This window comes from Lissotriton helveticus, chromosome 6 (genome assembly GCF_964261635.1).
Source record: "Lissotriton helveticus chromosome 6, aLisHel1.1, whole genome shotgun sequence".
Lineage (NCBI taxonomy): Eukaryota > Metazoa > Chordata > Amphibia > Caudata > Salamandridae > Lissotriton > Lissotriton helveticus.
In genome coordinates, this window is record NC_136067.1 from 1758527865 (window position 1) to 1758546378 (window position 18514).

Genomic DNA, 18514 nt, shown 5'->3' on the forward strand with positions numbered 1-18514 from the left:
ACCCTAAAAATAAAAACGAATTTTTTTTACTATCTATATTATATACTTACATATTTTCACTTTCTATATTATTTACAGTCAATATTACTTCACTTACCTTAAAAACGATATTTTGGCTGTCTATATTCTGTCCTGTCGATATTTTGTCCAAACGATATTTTTGACTCGATATTCTGTCCAAACGATATTTTGGAGTCGATATTATGTCTGTGCACCGTAGTATTGGTCTCACACTATTCGTTTGTCTCATCTGCATACATTGGGCATCCAATCTTAGGTAATTGTCTGGGTCTAACTGCCACATTTTCATTCCTCCTTCTGAGCCCTTCCCAAGCCTTCTTTACTGGAGAAGGCTCTTCCTTTGTTCTACATTATACTGAGGCAATCTTCCTATTGCTCTTTGGGAAAAGAACAATAACGCCTGGTCCCACAAATAGTTAAAATAGGATCTGGTCACGGTGATTCCACTGCTAGGGCACCAATGGAGAGCAGCACTTGCAATTGACATGTATTCAATTCAAGTCATCTGTTCTGACTGGACTGGCAAAGCATGAGGACCTGTGTAGAATGTACATTTGGTTAACTGCAGCAATGTGTGAAAAAGACTCACTCCAACCAACCTATGGATTCCAATCAGGGTCGGACTGGCTTATAGGGTGATCTGGCAGTGCCCGACTGGCTGGTCTGACAGGTCAGTGTGTGGGCCATTTTGTGGGTGTATGTGGGCCTCTTTTATGGTTTGCTGGCCAGTTTTTACTGTTGATGACCCTGATATTAAGATAAACTGCCTGTAGAAAGCACAAATCTATGCACTCTCTCATACTTTGCAAAACACAGATTGTCTTTACAAGTTCAAAGCTGCCCAAGTTCAAACACTAGACAATTCTTTAGCTAGTTGATTCACTGATAGGGGCCTTTTTTATTTTGGTACCCGGAAATTATTTTCTGCCCCGGTTCTTAATTTGAGCCTTTGGTTGCTGGTGGGGACCACAGGCACTTATTTTTGGAGATCAGTATTTATGTTTTTGCATCGGACATATACAGAGAGCAAGCAAGGGAAAAATACTCAAATTAGAAAGACAGAGGAAGAGAAAGACGGAAAAACTATTACTAAGGGGGTGTCATGCTTGCCGGTCTCACTCCTACGTGGATGACGCTGCGGGGCACCGGTGAACTACCGTAATGGCTGCTCCCGCTATCGCGCATGCACGGAAACCGGCAACAGAGTTCAAAGCCTCTCCGATGTTTTATGTTCCAGATTTCGGGATTCACATAATTCCCTTCCGGGTCCTTACCTGAGCTTCTGGGACTCCTGTTTTTCGGATCCTTCGTCGAGTTGCCGGTGTTCTGCTCCCTTCTTCGTTGTGTCTCCTGCTCATGTTGTCCTGCTCTCCTTCAGGGCCGGACTGGAAACCAAAACCGGCCCTGGCAAAGTGCTTGTTACAAACCCAGTCATCGTATGCCCATATGTGGGTTTCAGTGTGCTTATCATTAAGTTCCTTTTCTCATTTGTATTTTTCAATTCTTTAATTAAGCTCTTCCTTTTGATTTCTCTAGATAAAACACCACCCCACTCGAACAGCTTAATAATAGGAATGGAAGAAGGGAACTATCCAGGTAGCTAGAATTCCACATATATTCTTATGTAGACTGATAGGATTAGAATGTCCCTGTATACTCACCCTTTCTGTCTTTTGTTCGACACAGATCTCCCCTGGCTGTTTGGTCCTGTCCTAGAGTGGGGTACGTCGTGGGACATTTTCTTATTTCTTTATTTCCTTCTTCTCCTGGTTACTGTTGACACTTTGATGTAGTTGGGTGCAATATGTGATTAGGAGAGGTTGGGACCTTTTTATCTTTGCATAGTGTTCCTGGGGAAACGTAAGTAGGAATTTGACAGGGGTAAAGCAAGAATGAGCAAGAGTGAGATAATGGGGCAAGGAGTGTCTGGTAGTTGCTTATAGAGGAATGAGGTGTATTTAGGACCACTAGCCTTCAGTGGTGGTCAGTAATTTAAGCAGAGAGGGGGGCAGGTGGGCCAAACATGCACACATATACACACACTCACTCACACCCATACATCCATACATGTGCACACACACCTATTCCCAACACTCACATCAAATACACTCATTTATACATACACAAATGCACCAAACATTCAAAAACATACAACTTCCTTGTCGTACAGCTCCCAGGGTGGATAGCCTCGGCAGTCTCAAGAGGGTTGGGACTTCTGCCTTTCCTCATTGGCTGACCTTAGGTCAGCCAATGTGAAAAGGCAGCAGTCATGAGAGAAGGCAGCAGCCCCTCACTCATCACAGAATGGGATGGGGCAGTGAGAGCACTGACCCTACCCCACACGGTGATGAGGTATTACTGATTTATACTAGGCCCAGAACACATCAGGGCTTAAAACTGAAGCACCCAGGTCCAAGTCCATCAGTGACGCTGAGGAAAGTCACACACATAGGGCTGTGAAATCCTCATCCTGGCAAAGTTTAGCTCAGGCAGCCAAGAGCCAGTGCATTTAGTGCACGTCTAGCTCTTGATTCCCTAACGTAAAGAAGAAAAGTGTCTGTCAGACTGGCCTTTGCTCACCCTGACAGACACTATTCTTCTCTGAAACGGTTGAGGGGAGGAGACCCCTTCACCTATCGACGGTCTGCGGCTTCTAGCCTTAGTATTTGATTCAACCGAGATTTAATTGCACCAGTCTTCAACTCCTGAACAGAATTTCCTGCACTGTAATTCATTTTTTTAACTAAGTACTGTCCAGGCCAACCCTATTCCGATCACAAAACAAAATATTTTAATTTCTCAATGGCCGAGACAGATAGCACAAGGTGATGCTAGTAAAAGACAGACATAAGGGGAAAAACGCCATGCCTAGCTGTATGACTGTTTTAACGTGAAGAGGGCCTTGAAATGCTGAGGGGAGAGAAACCAGAAGCCAACTTAACTTGGCACTAAAGTCCAGCATCACGTTGCAAGGAGAAGCATACATCTGGGAGCTCTCAAATTGTAGAGGCATATTTACAAGCCATGTGCACTGCCAAAACATCATTTTTTGTGATGTTCTGGTGGTGCCCAGGGCTTAGCCATATCTACAAGGCCACATAAAGCCACCTCCCTAGAGCAAGCAGAACAAGGAGAAATGTTTACATTTTACCCTGTTTTTTACTCTCTCTACATGTGTTGAGCTCTGCAGCACATAAAGAAAGAGGAAAACATCTCTTGTTAGTGTTTTTGAACAGGGAGGTGCTCCTTCTTTCACAAAAACTATTGTGCCAACACCACAGACACCCTTGCACCATACTGTAAGTGTACCTACATTGGCGCATGGCTGCAAAATGTGCACTGGCTGAAAGGACAGGAATGCTCTGTATCTTGTAAATAGGCTGCATTCATGTCCTTTTGGATCGGTGTAAGGCAGGGCAGCAAAATTACAATTTCTTGTACATTTTCCCAATAGTATTGTGCTTGCTTTTGTTTTACCATCCCTCAGTACTTCAAGACTCTACTGGACCAGGACTGTCTGTCTTATCATTTTCTGTGATCGACTAAATAATTATTATACTCTTTTCTTAACCTCATCAGCAATTTTGTTTTGTTCTGTTTGTTTTTTAAAATGTATTATGCCATTAGTACAGACCTGCATATAAAGTCAGCAAATTATAGTAGAGTTAATTAACTGCTCTAAGCACTTTTCTATTGATTTTCTTGATGAATATAATTCACAAGAAAATCATTGAATGCAACTACTGTTTGCCGATTTCAATGCATGCAACTAATATATTATATTAATATGCTTATTTGAATTGATCCAAAAAAGAGCGAAGTCAAATTAGATCCATCCAGCTCACACATTTAGTGCTCGCCTTCCGACACGTAGGCAGCAGCACTGCTAATCCTTCCTTTAATAAAGCCATCAGATGCATTTTGTTACACGAAACATTAAACTAAAACTGTTAAATTACGGCGTACACTGCAAACATTTGTATATCATATAGTGTAAATAATAAGCAATAAAGAAAAGAGCACTGTTGGACTTGGGACAACCACACTGGTTCTGGTTAAAATGAGTCCCAATAATGGTGCGCCACCTCTTGCAGTTCCACTGATCAGAAAGTGCCAAATATGAACACAGCCTGATGGTAGAGTGCACACTCAATATTTCAGCAATAGTCATTGTATAGAAATTCAGAACAGTTCAAAACGTAGCTTGCAGCTTCTGATCCAAAAATGAGGAGGGATCCAAACTTATATATTTCATAAAGACCATCTTTATTCGTTTTCATCAAAACAGTACATTACAGTCAGCCCAGCCAACGCGTTTCGTCCTGTCAAGAACTTCAGCAGGGTTTATGCTTGTACACGCAGTTATAAAAATTAGTCTAGTCCATGTAAATTATGTCAGCAATCAGTTACTTCCTAGTGGAATTTTGCCATTTGTGCTTGTAGTAGTTCAAAACAGGTCCGTCCTTATGAGTAAAAAGTGATTAGTCTCTCCCTAGTGAGCTCTATTGACTTACTGAAGTTACATCCGCACCAAATGAAAGTTTCCCATCTAGGGAAACTTTCGATCGGTGCTGTTGTTACTGTACGCCTCTTGGACCTGGCTCGATAGAGCCCACCAGGGAGAGACTAATCACTTTTTACTCACGTAGTGACCTTACATGCGGTGCCAAAAACATGCTCCTCTGATCCAGGATGCATCATCTGGTGCTGTGGTGGAGAGGCAACAAAGGCAGTGATAAAGTGGTCATAAGAATTGGGCACTTGTGCGCCCCTTCTATTGGTGGTGCTTCTGCACAAGACTAAATGCTGGCTTAACTGTATAGTAACTGCAACTCTGCACTACAAAACTCTTGATAGACTGCTTGGGATGTCCTTCACAGCTTTACTACAAGCATCAGATGTTTATAACTACCTGTGATGTCAGTCCAGATCCCGTACAACACTTGAACAGTAATAAACTGGGAAAGTTGGTGAGCCAAATCAACACCCCAGCCATGAATTGATGTGGGAGCTGCAATGCCTTAGGCAATCGGAAGCAGGAGCAGCCCCTCCCTGAGTAATCAACCAGTGGTTGGAGGCAGAGTCATGGAGATCACTCCCACTGTACCTGCCTCAGAAAGAATCCTGGTGCTTGTTCAGGAGGGATTAATTTCCAGGTGAAAGGGATTGTCCTGGTATGACTATCAAATTGTGTCTTAATGAGGTTCTTAACAATGGCCAGTGTATATAAATAGTGGTGGTGGTATTTGGACAAAATATAAAGTTTTAAATATCAAGTCACAGAAATATCGCCCAAAAATATTGTGATTAAAAAATATTGTGATGCAGAAATATCGTTCTCAAGAATATCAATATTTTCAGGTATGTAATATCCTTGTCAAGGATATTGCTGTAGTTAGTATTGTTTTAAATAATATTGTTGTAAACATTATAGTTTTGTTTCAATAAAACTTTATCTGTTCTAGTTCATAGATGTATTTTATGTGTTATTATTATCTGTATAATTGCTAATAATATTTGTAAATACAGTTAGCAATATTAAATTATTTATAATTTTTTATTAATTGATAATAGCAAATTATAGTGATGTAACAGGTAACTAGGTTTGTAGGGGCATAGGGTGAAAAGTTAATTATGTATAATTAGTTAACATTTAATCATTATTTTATTGTTCATTATTTATTTGTTATTAACTATGTAAATTGCGTAATACAGTTTTTAATATATATTAGGTGCAGGCTACTGGGTTTGATAGGAAATAGTGCGGGAAGTTAAAGTAATAATTAAACAACAATAACTTATTATCATAATTGAATATTATTATGTAATTTGTGTAATAATTATATATGTTTAAGCTATGTATTGGATGTGGGCTGCTGGGTTTGAAGGGGGATATGGTAGAAAGTTATAAATAAGTAGTAATTAATGATCAATTTATTATTAATTATTATTAATTATTTAATTGATTATTAATTGAGGAAACTGCATAATAGTTATATTTTTAAGTTATATATTGGGTGTGGGCTGCAAGGGTTATAGGGGCATGAAGTGGGAAGTTAATTTAGTAGTCAATTAACAATGAATTAGAAATTGATCATTAATTATGTTCATTTAGTTATACTTATTTATTTTTGTTGTATTTTAAGCGCGGGCTGTTAGGTTTGTGGGTGTATAGTGTGGGAAAATAATTAAGTAATAAAAAAATAACAATTGTTTAATTATTTTTTTAAAATAATTATTAAATTGTTTAATATTTATATTAATTTTTATTTTTTATTTATATATATATAAATTAGTTTTTAGTTACTTAATAATGTTCATAGTAAGAGTTTATTTTTGTTGTAAAGTCATAGGGATAAGTGATGAATTTGAAGAGTAGTACTTACACTACTGTTGCACAGATTGGAGTGGGAATAGTACGTGTAACCCCTCGGTGTTATTATGTTGGTCCTACTGCTGCAAAAACCGAAGTGGGAATAGTAAATTTTACTTCTCCAAAGTTTAACGCTTTCCCTACTGTTGCGCAGACTGAAGTGGGAATAGTAATAGTAAATTTAGCCCCTCCAAAGTCCAATGCTTTCCCCACTGTTGCACAGACTCGAGTTGTAATAGTAAATTTATTTCTTCTGAAGTTCAACGCTTTCCATACTGTTGCACAGATTGGAGTGGGAATAGTAAATTGAATCGCTCCAAAGTCTAACGCTTTGCCTACTGTTTCACACACTGGAGGGGGAATAGTAAATTTTACCCCGCCGAAGTTTATGGCTCTCCCTACTGCTTTCCCACATTTTAACACAGTACCAGAGAGACCCATCCAGAGTTCTAATAGGTTTGGTAAGTGTTTCATGATTGACAGTGTCAAATGCCACTGACATATCCAGTAGTATTGGTAAGCAAGATACGTTCTGACCGAGGTAGCGGAGAGCTTCGTGAACAATGTGGACCAGGGCGGTTTCGGTGGTATGGACTGTTCTGAAACCCAATTGAAACTGGTGTAGGTGCACACATTTTTCAAATAGTGGGGCCAAATTTGGGATGTTGAAGATGGGGCGGTCGTTGTTAGGGACAGACTGGTAAGAGTTGGGTTTTGTAAGATAGTAGTGACACAACCCCTTTTTATGCAGTCAAGTATGGAGTCTTAGGTAAGTGATCCATTAATAATCCTTGTCCATAAAGGTAGTAGGAGGTGAATCGACTCATCGAGAAGTATGGTGGGAAGGGGATCACTGAAGTGAATGGAATATTTCTGAGAAGATAGAAGTTTTGAGATGTAATTTTCATCAAAAGTTTTAAAGCTGGACAAAACGTCATTGTTTTTAAGCTTGTGGGGAGAGAATGTCAGGCATTCTTCCTGAACACGGTGGAAGGAGTGTGGGGGAAGTAAGCATGGTAAGAGTTTCAGGGCATTCTAGATCTCGATGATGATTAACATTGTTTACTCAGCTAAGAAGGAGGCAAAGGTTTTGCAATTGGGCAGAGTTTGTTGTCAGAGGAATGGGCATTTTTTTCTGGTTGTTTGGTTTTGATCAGTTCAAACGTTTTTGGAATGATCAGTTGCTGAGTCATGTTGATTTTTAAAGAATGTTTCTTTGGAGCATTGAATGTGTCTATTGTAAGCACTCCGTCTTTGTCGTAGAAATATAAGGTTTGTTAGAGAAGGGCTATCTCTAAGCTCTTTCAGCAAGTCTGAGGCATTGGCGTTCCTCGTTAAGGTTACAATTGAACAGCATTCTCTTTAGTTGTTTGGGGACAATGGTATTCAGGATTTTTGTCATGACGCTAATGTAGTGATCAGTGAGTTCATGAGCGTCTTGCATGGTGAAGGGAGGAGCAGGTTGTGCTTACTAAAGCTGAGAACGTAAATGGGTGGATGTTGCGGGATGTTGTAGCCCACCAAGTACCTCCAATAAGCGCCACAGAGCTGTGTTGCAGAGTGTTGTAAAAAGGGGCGTAGCCTATGAACACCTCTCTGCAATGCAGCTCCCTGGTGCATATTTGAGGTACCCGGTGGGCTAGTTGGCCCCCAGGGACCCTCAGAATTAAAGAGGAATTAATTCCCCAACTTAAAATGCACCACAGGGCGTGTTTGCACACATGTCACCTCAGACCCCACCCCTTTCCTTCACCACTGTGCAAACGCGCCCCCTGGTGAGTTGTATGTTAGGGAATTAATTCCCCTTCAATACTGAGGGTGCCTGGGGGCCAACTAGCCCACCAGGTACCTCCAGTATGTGCCCGGGAGCTGCATTGAAGAGAGGTGTTCAGAGGCCACGCCCCTTTTTACACTTCTCTGCAACGCAGCTCTGTGGTGCTTATTGGAGGTACCTAGTGGGCTGGTTGGACCCTAGGGACCCTCAGGAATCAAGGGGACTTAATCTCCCAACTTAAAATGGCCACAGGGCGTGTTTACACAGTGGTGAAGGGAGGGGACAGGGCCTGAGGTGACGTGTGCAAACACGTCCTGTGGCGCGTTTTCAGTTGGGGAAATAATTCCCCTTCAATTCTGAGGGGCCCTAGGGGCCATCTAGCCCACCAGGTTCTTCTAGTAAGTGCCACTGCGCTGCATTGCAGAGGGGTGGTACAGGCTGTGCCCCTTTTTACACCTCTCTGCAATGCAGCTCTGTGGCGCTTACTGGAGGTACCTAGTGGGCTAGTTTGACCCAAGGGACCCTCAAGATTCAAGGGTACTTTATCCCCCAACTTAAAACGCCCATAGGGTGTGTTTCCTCCCTTCACCAGAGTGCAAACGTACCCCGTGGCGCATTTTAAGAGGTAGTTGTAATCTCCCTGCCCTATTATGTACTAGGGGCTAACAAATGGAGGTCATGCTAATCACAGGGGTACCCCAACGCAGTGTTCCCATGTGTATGTAGGTGTTTTCACTGTATTCTAAATGTCTTTTACCATACCACTGGCTCTAGGCCTGGTTAGTCAGAGCCAGTTAACACCAGTACCCATCTGAAAAAGTTGAGGGTACAAGATGATTTTGCAACAAGGCCTCTTTCTGCTCCTCTGTTTGTTCTTTCTGCATGTCTTCCTTCTTCCTGCACTCTTCTTCTACTATAAGGACTTTTGTTTCTTCTTTCTGTATTTCTTTTTCTTCTTTCTGTGCATTTTTTTTTCTTTCTTCACATGTCCTACCTCTGTATGCATAGTTAGAAACTAGCATTTATAAAACCTTAGAACGTAATGTAAAAAACCATAGGTTTCAGGCACATTACAGTTAGAAATTAGCATTTAAAAAACCTTTGAAATTCACTGAAAAAAACATAGGTTTCAGGGGCGTTATAGTTAGGAATTAGCATTTAAAAACCTTAGAAATTCACTGACAAAACCATAGGTTTCAGTGGCGTTATAGTTAGCTGGACATTTCAGTCGTACAAAACCATAGAAATTCCCCCGTTATAGTTTGTTCAGCATAGTATAACTTGTGCGCCCGCAATGCACTGCTGATGACGTCACATATTACATCACTCATGACATGGTCAGTTACATCACTCATGGCATCACTGATGACATCTCAAAGGACATCACTGAAGACATCATCCTTGTGATAGAGTGGCAGATCTCCTCTCAGCCTAATATAACCTGTGATACACACACTCAAAAATAGAAACTAACATTTTCTAAACAATGCACATACCAATACCTCTTACAACACACCTATTCAGTAATTCAAAGATCTACACACACATCCATTCATTAACCAACAGACCCATACAGTCACTCAAACATGTACTCACTCATCATATGTACTCGTATACCTATACATCCTAATACACACCGACACTCATGTAACGTAACTGGTGCTATTTAAAGCGCTCTGATACCCGATTCGGATTTGTGTCAAGTTCGCGCTATATAAAACTGTGCAAAAAAAAACAAAATTTGAAAAAGTTACACATGCAAACAAAGTATCAAACATCCATTTACTTGCATATACAGTTAGTCACACACCACCACACTTACTTCTACAGAAACCTACACATACTTACTCTCTTAAGCAATCACGTATAGAAACACATACTAATTTATACAGGAACTCTTCCAATCTCTCACTCTCAGATATACTCACTTATATACACCAATACTCACATATTCTAGTTTAAAACATATGTAGTTACTCATAAAGACACTATTGAGACAGTCATTCAATCACTAACACACCCATACACACACTCATCCACCCATACAGTCCTGCACACATGCTGTCTTCAACACATACAAACAGTGAGTCACTCATTCATGCATCTATGCACTACGTAATACCCCCCACCGAACCAAATAGACAGTCAGACACTCATACTGATACTAATAACCTATATAGACACTCATGTAGCTACTCACCAACCCATGCAGCCACTTATACACAAAGTGCGAGACTGATAAAGATATTTACATATTTAAACATTATTCACTAACACATGTATTCACAAAGATACACTTAATCAGTCAGTTGTACAATCAATTTTACAAAACAAATCATCCATTTAGAAACTTATATACCTATTTATTCTACCATCGACCTTGAGATATACATATATAAAACATTTAATTTTCAGAAAAACACACATTCACTGGATGACGTCATCAGTGATGTCATCAGTGATGTCATTTCAGATGTCATCAGTGATGTCACTGACCATGTCATGAGTGATGTAATATGTGACGTCATCAGCAGTGCATTGCGGGTGCGTGAGGTATAGTTAGCTGAACTAACTATAACGGGGGAATTTCTATGGTTTTGTACGAGTGAAATGTCCAGCTAAGTATAACGCCACTGAAACCTCTGGTTTTTTCAGTGACTATATATATAGTTAGGACCAAAGTTTCCATAGGAAAAGCGTTTTTGTTTTGCCAATAACGTTGCCTCCTCTTGACGAATCTTCACAACATTTTCCAAACATCCCCTTAATGGTTCAGCTGCTGTGTTGAAAGTTCTTGGGGGATCCTTCAAGCAGGGGCCGAGAAAACAAGGGGTTCCCAAAACTAACTTTCCCCATGTTATGTAGTGTTGGCAGCCATCCCGAACTCAGTTTGTAGCAGAGTCCCACAAAAAAAGTAAAGATTACAGAAAAGGTGGCAAGGTAGGAATACCCTGACCCCCCCCCCCCCCTCAGATATGGTGGACGGGTCCCACAGGGACTCCGCAGGGTTAAAAGGATTTTGTTTTACATTTTCGGCAGATTATTATTAATTGGCCCCCAGGAGGGATGGTCCCTGAGGCATTGTGTAAATAAAGGAGGGGGGAGCATGAGCCCCCACGCCTTGGTCTTATTATGTCCTGGGACCACCACCTCCCACTGGCTTTTTTACTAATTATTGCGGGGAGGCCCATATGGCTTCCCCTTCTGCCCCGGGGACCGCTAGCTCCCTGTAGCTTCTTAAATGTTCGTAAGGGGGGGTCTGAGGACAGCCCTGGGGACCTCCACCTCCCTAAGGCTTTTCTTAAAAGAATGTGGGAGAATAGGGCCCCCAGCAGCCCCAGGGGCCACCACCTCCCTGTGGCTTTTATTTTGAAAAAAACAGAGGCCACACTGACCCCCCTCAGTGTCGGGGACTGCCACCTGCCTGAGCTTCTGCAAATTTGGATGCAGAGGCACACGCCCCCTGCTGCCCCAGGGGAAATTACCCAAAAATCAATATGTGGACTCTGGGGACGGCAACCCCCAGGGTCGCCCCTTGCAATGTCTTGCCCCCATTCTAAATAGGCCTGGCCCTGGCGATGGGCTCCTGTGTGCAAAAATTGGTCCAGGAAAGGGGGCCACGTGGCCCCATCCCTGAATAAAAGGATAAAACAAAAAAAAGACCAGCAATATGCTGGAGGTTTCACCCCCTTTATCCACTACTCTGCAAACGCACCTCCTGGTGCTCTGCTGGCTGAGGGATGAAGCCCACTGGGTCCAAAAGGTCCTTGGGGACTAACAAGCCCTCCTGTTACCTTCAGTAAGTCATCCACCGCTGGATTGCTGAGAGGTCTTCGGAGGCCACACTCCCTTTCTCCACCACTCTGCAGATGCATCTCCTGGTACTCTGTTGGTTGGACCATGAAGTCGCCATGGCTCCAGAGGACCCTTGGGGGCCAACTACTCCTAATGTTACCATTCCAGAACGTCCAATACAGCAGGATTGCTGAGGGTTTATCAGAGGCCATGCCCCCTTTCTCCACCACTCAGAAAACAAGTAGTAAAAAAACATGGAAATTCACTTAAAAAAGGTTACAGAGACAAATAGAATTAGGAAATAGAATTAGAAAAACCTTAGAAATTAGCTGAAAAAGTCAAAGGTTATAAGGATGTTATAGTTACCTGAGCTAACTATGACTTACACCCCCACAATGCACTGCTTATGACCTCACATATTACATCATTCATGACATGGTCAGTGACAATTCCTTTGTGTTTTGGGCTACATACTTTACATTTACTGCACCCTTTAAAACCTAAGGTTACATATGATAACCAGTCTTGTGTGTGATTTTTATTATAAAAATGACTAGGCACAGGGATGGTCTCTAAATTGGTAGCAAATACCCAGGTCATTAAAAGTAACATTTCAATGTTTCCGGATTCTTTTCCTTTTCTCTTTGTGTTACTTATTATATGTTAATATTAGTCTAGTTTTGTTCTCCATCTGTTGGTGATGTTTTTGTCTCTTATTTATACAATAATTCTGATCTTTCTTTCTGGTGAGCTTTCTTCTAACCATTATTGACACATTCCTCTTATATCCTCTTTGTTAAAAGCACTCTATCAATTCCTCTCCCATGATGTTGAAATCATCTTTATTGGAGCAATTCCTTTTAAGTCTTTATGACTCTCCCTAGGGAATATTGTTTATAAGAGATTTTTGAAAGAAGCTATGCATATGTCAAAAAATGCTGGTTGTTGATCTTTTCTTATGGTATAAGGTTGTTTCCAATCTTCCATTTTTCACATAAATAAGGATGCCCGAAAATCTATTTTGTCTCTGCTTATATCATATGTGGATTCAAGTCCACATTTGTCGTTATATAAATGATATACTAGGTCCAAAGTATCAACTTACCCAGGTACATTGTATTGTGGCCACCCCACACAACTTCTTTTTCCCACCAACCCCTTGTCAGCCCTGCATTGCTTGGAGAAAATAAAATACCCATAGCTGTGTTGCATTTCTGATGGTATATTTGATGAATAAATATAAAAACATTGTTTCTAAGACAAATCTCAATCATTCTTAAAAGCATCTTGGAATGTTGAAACTCTACCACTTTTCTTTGTTGTAAAAAGGTCCAGATAGGCTCTTTTCTTCAACAACCCCACAGGGCTGCCTATTAAGCCATTTAATGTTGACAGGGCAACTGTATGTAGCCAAAATATGGAAATAGCCTCTGCTTCCTCTCTGAATATGGGGTGGTGAAAGATATGGTCACTTTACGCCATGGAAAAATTAACTGCCATTATATAAGATCAACTGCCCTGGTTTGATGTTATATGTTATACGACACGTGCAACGGGTGGCCAGCGCTCAACATGACCATGTCTAAAACTCTAAGGGTGTCTGACATACACATAATGTCCCCATCTGACACTGAAGGGGGCTCATCAAGAACAGACCTTCCAACTGACTGACAATGGGGAGAGGATGAAGCCTTACGTCTAGAGCTGTCGACGTCGAAGCTGGGGAACCGGGTTTGAGTCTCGGCAACGACGCTCAACATCCTTAATCTCCCCGTACCTAACAAAAATGAATGTGTCCTCAAGTAGCGAAACTGGTGCTATATAAAGCGCTCTGATCCCCGATATCTTCGGGTCTAGTTCTTGCTATATAAAACTCTAAAAAACATAAAACAAAAAATACATGTCCTATTGGGGTTTTCTGAAGGGAACAATGTTTTTCTATATATGCCCTACTTGAGAATGTAATTTATCAGTACTAACTACCTGGGGGGAGGGCCTCAGGCCCTGCTTTCAATTTCATGTAATTCACACTGCATCATTTGGAAATGTACTGTATGTCTTGTACCTTTTCTGAAAATGCAAAATAAACCGTTAAAAAAGTATACACGGGATTTTAGACCCACATAGTGAGTAATTGGAATATATAGAGATACAACATATATTGTAACTGTATAGTGGTAATCTTGTCATTCAATATTTGACCACCTTCTTAAAATATCTCTACTATTCTGAATGTAGGAACTTACATTTTGACCATTGGAGCAAAGTAATAATCCACATATTGTGAAGAAGTTTCAAAAAGATACCCGCAGGATGAAACAATAGGTTACCCTGGTAAATTCGGAAATTTGTGTACTTTAGAGAAAAAATACATCTATACCAAAAACAGTATAGCCCAGCATTGAGTAGTTCGATTATACCGTTCCTGAAGGAGTGCATCAGATTGTTCTTTTATAATACTTGTAGGATTAGTGGGCAGTTTTTCATAATTGCTGTTGTCATTGAGTTGTTGCAGGGCTTCATTATATAGGCACTAATGTCTATTGTCACTATGTTACCTCCCTTAACGGCTGTTTTTGGTATAATAGTGGTATTTCATTGGAGGCTAGTGATTGCTTCATGCTCTGCTTTGGTGAGATTTTCCTCCTTGATGTTTTTATTCCTTTTTAAAGAATCAATTTTATGATGTAGAAGTTCATACAATAGATCTATTTTGTTTCCTGGTAATAATACCAAACAGAATTTCGACTCTGTTGGTGTGTCATACCTGTTAGTTTACACCTCTACTTATTGGTGTTTTTGCTGCTCGTCAATGTAAAGAAGTCTTGTCTCCTCTAAAAATGTTACTTTTGTTATGGTTCACTCAATTCTGAGAAACTAATTTACCTGTAACTTGTATCTGTATCTGATCCACTTGGTTCATCTGGCAGAGGTTTCTGGTGTCACTTCATTTTGGGTGCATTGCTTTTTAAAATTTTCAAATCATTTAGGAAAAGTATAGATATTCCCTTTTGCATTGTCTTAACCATGCCTGAGGAATTTGCTATGTTTTATCTTTTTCATTTCATCCTCATGTTTATTTAATCTATCCTTAATGTTCTCCCTGAGTGGAGTTACTTGTTCTTTGTCCTCAGTTTCTGAAATTTTTTATTCTATGGGCCTGATTTAGATATTGGCGGTTCTACAGTCGTTCAGTCCCTGGCGTTTCCAAGTACTCCCGTAAGCTTCCGGCAGTCCTCCTGCCCTATTTAGCTGTATGCTGGCTGATTCTTCTTCCGCCTTGATAGAGTGTTTACCATTGCGTACACGGCTTACTGCTGCAGTGGACTCCAATGCTAGTGAATAGTACTCCATCACCGTCAGGACATCGGGGTTGTGGCAAGCATATTTCGATTTCACAGTTGCGCTGGCAGTATTCTAGTGACGGTTCGCCAAAGGAATGAATCCGTTGCGGGACACAGTCAGTATTGGACTATTCCTGTGGCTTTAGGATGGATGCTAGCATCACACATCTGATGTGCTTTGGCTAATTGTTAATACCTGCATGCAACACAATAAAATACACTCCATTTCAGACCATGCTCTTTTGCCTCTCCACTGCACCACAACACTTACAGGCTGAACTTTTGTCAGTTAAGTCAAGGGTCTTGTTTTTTTTTTACACAGTTTCTTCTTATTTTTTCCTTCTTTCTGTAATCCCTGTTTTACAGAGGAATAATTGTCAGTCATGGTAGATGAAATTATTAGAGTAGAATCACAATTGTTTGGAGGCCAAGTTCAAAATACAACCATATCTCAGAAAAGGCAAATGGGGGCCAGAATAGCTGAAGGAGTGAATGCTGTAGCTACCAACCTGCACATAGGAGGAAATCAGGAAGAGGTCGACCAACCTGTTGGGGAGAGTGCATTGCCTGGCCTCCAAGTGTCACCTAAAGGTCCGGAGGACTGATGGTGGTTCTCCCAGACCCCTCTTACAATTTTTTTCCTGGGAGGTGATGGTCCTGCAACTCCTACATCCTTAAGGCTTGATTGGAATCACTGGTGTGGTGGAGACTGGTAAATTAGACTGTTGAATGGTCACTAAACCTAAACACCCTTATTACTTATCATGTATCTATTTTTTGTCTTGGTTGTATGTTTCAATGTATTATCTCTTATTTAAGATTACAGGCATCGACCTCCATTACAGTTCCACTTATGTAATGGTCCTTGTAAGTGTTTTCATACCAAATAACATATTTCATATATATGTCATATAGTACATGTCTGTCTTTTTTAGTAGCATTTGTTCACTAGGTATGTCTAACTGTCAATATTGCAAGCATTGTTAATATATAATTGAAATGACTACAACTATCATGATGCCTTGTTTTGATTTTGTGAAAATAAGATTGCTATGTTATCTAGCTCATTCTCTTTTCTACAACGTTTCCACATATGGTAAGGTGTAATGTATTTATGAATCAATAGTCCATGCTAAGTTTAGAAATGTTGTAAAGTTTAAATTCCATGTTGTCCTATCCTTGTTATGCTATATAATTGATATCATGTGTTTCACAAAGTTTGTTTTCTTCAAAATGTGCAAAGTTTGTTTTCTTCAAAAGTGTAAGGTGTGTAAGTTTATGTGTTTTGTTTTTCCATTGACTGCTATATTTGTATGATCTGTCCTATATATCATTCTAGCTTGTGTAATCATCACATTTTTCCATATTAGGCCTTGGAATGATAGATTTCACATTTCTCCTCTCTACTGTGTTCTTTGGAATCTTTGGTATATTTAATGTGTACTTTCTGATTTATTCTTTTTTGTCATTACAGGTCATCTTTTTCCCAGGCTGGGGCTGAGTCACATAGGAGAACAGCTGAAGAACTAAGGTATTGAACTCTTAGAAAAAAGTCCTTGTCAACTCAAAATTGGAGTTGTGAACAAAATGCTGTTTCTGAATGCTTTTTAATGGAAGACAAATGACATTTTTGATAATGACACATTTTTATAACTTTTTGATCTTCAAAACAAATTTTCCTTACCCTCTACTTTTCAAAATATTATGAGCTCCTCCGTACCTCTATAAATACTTCCAAATTGAATTTACCCAGACAACCCATTCACCCCCAATTCTGATGTGTTAGTTTCGCTATTTTTACACAATCCCAAAGCCTCTTCCATTTATAAAATAGTACATTCTTCTAATGACAGGCGTAAATCAAAAACTAAGTTGTCATGGAAAACAGATTTGTTGGAATGTTGGTCTACTGATCCGTGGTACCGTCTTTGGTTTAAAATTCAGAAATCCACTACAGCTGTGAATACTTTACTGACTCTTTATTTTATATATCACTGTTTATTATTCATCCCCACAAACTTAGACTTAGACTCGTCTTGTTGTTCCTGTAGTTGCTTATAAGCAGATTTACAGCATTTTTTATTTGAATGTCCCCCTGTTTTATGATTTTGGGAACAGCTTGGTGCCAAATTAACACAATGTTTAAAATAAATATTCTTCCTCGTTATCAAATATTTTTTTAGAGAATGTCACCCCAGATTGATTTGTATTAGCTCAACGTCATAAATTGGTGGACTTACTATTAGCTGTGGCCTTTCACCTAATAATATCTAATAGGAAACATGTACATAATGTTAATTTCCAATCCTACCTTGCATGTTTCAACCTTAGACTGGGTTCTATTCATGTCTTCCTAATTTCCTTAGCAATTAAGACTTCTTATGGCTTCCAATTACTTATTTTTTACCTAAATCTAGTTTACTTGCAAGTAAGAACATTTTATTGCCTGCAGAGGTACATAAACCACCTTAAATTAGTACATATAATACCGTTATATCTTTAGTCATGGTTTCACTATTGTATTTATATGATGTTTGCTCATTCTTATATGTTTGCAGTGTATTGTTATCTTTTGTACAAATTATCTGGTATCATATTCTCATCATGTCCTTCCCTCCTTCCATTTTATATTACTCTTTACTGTTATTTTTCATTTCATTGTTCCACAGCAGGGGATGTATGTTTGGTTCGATATCTTCAAGTGCTATTTAGTGTTCGTTCCATATTGTTTGCTGTACATTCATCTTTTCATATTTTTATATTTGATGTTCTATTTTGCTATTATTTCTCTCATCATTATTCAACTGTTGTTAAATGTTCTAAATAAACCCAAACTTAATAACATAGGTAGATTCCTTTTTAGTAATGTAAGTGTATCTTCCAACACAACTTGGATTCTTGAGATAAAGCATTATATGTGAGTAAACTACTGCTAGAATTATCTTTATTTGTGATGGTATTATTTAATCACTGCATTCAATTTGAAATGGAGGCCTGGAGATGTCTATGTTAACCAGTGTTAACTGTGAGGTTATGAGGTAACAGGGTTGGACTGGACTACAGGGCAATCTGGCAATGCCAGACAGATCAGTGTGTGGGCTGTTTTTTTTAACCTGTTCATGGTTTGAGGAGACGGTGAATACTGTCATGTCATTATCATTTTATGTTGTCCTCCTGTTACGGCAGCTTTATGTGACGGGCGGTCTG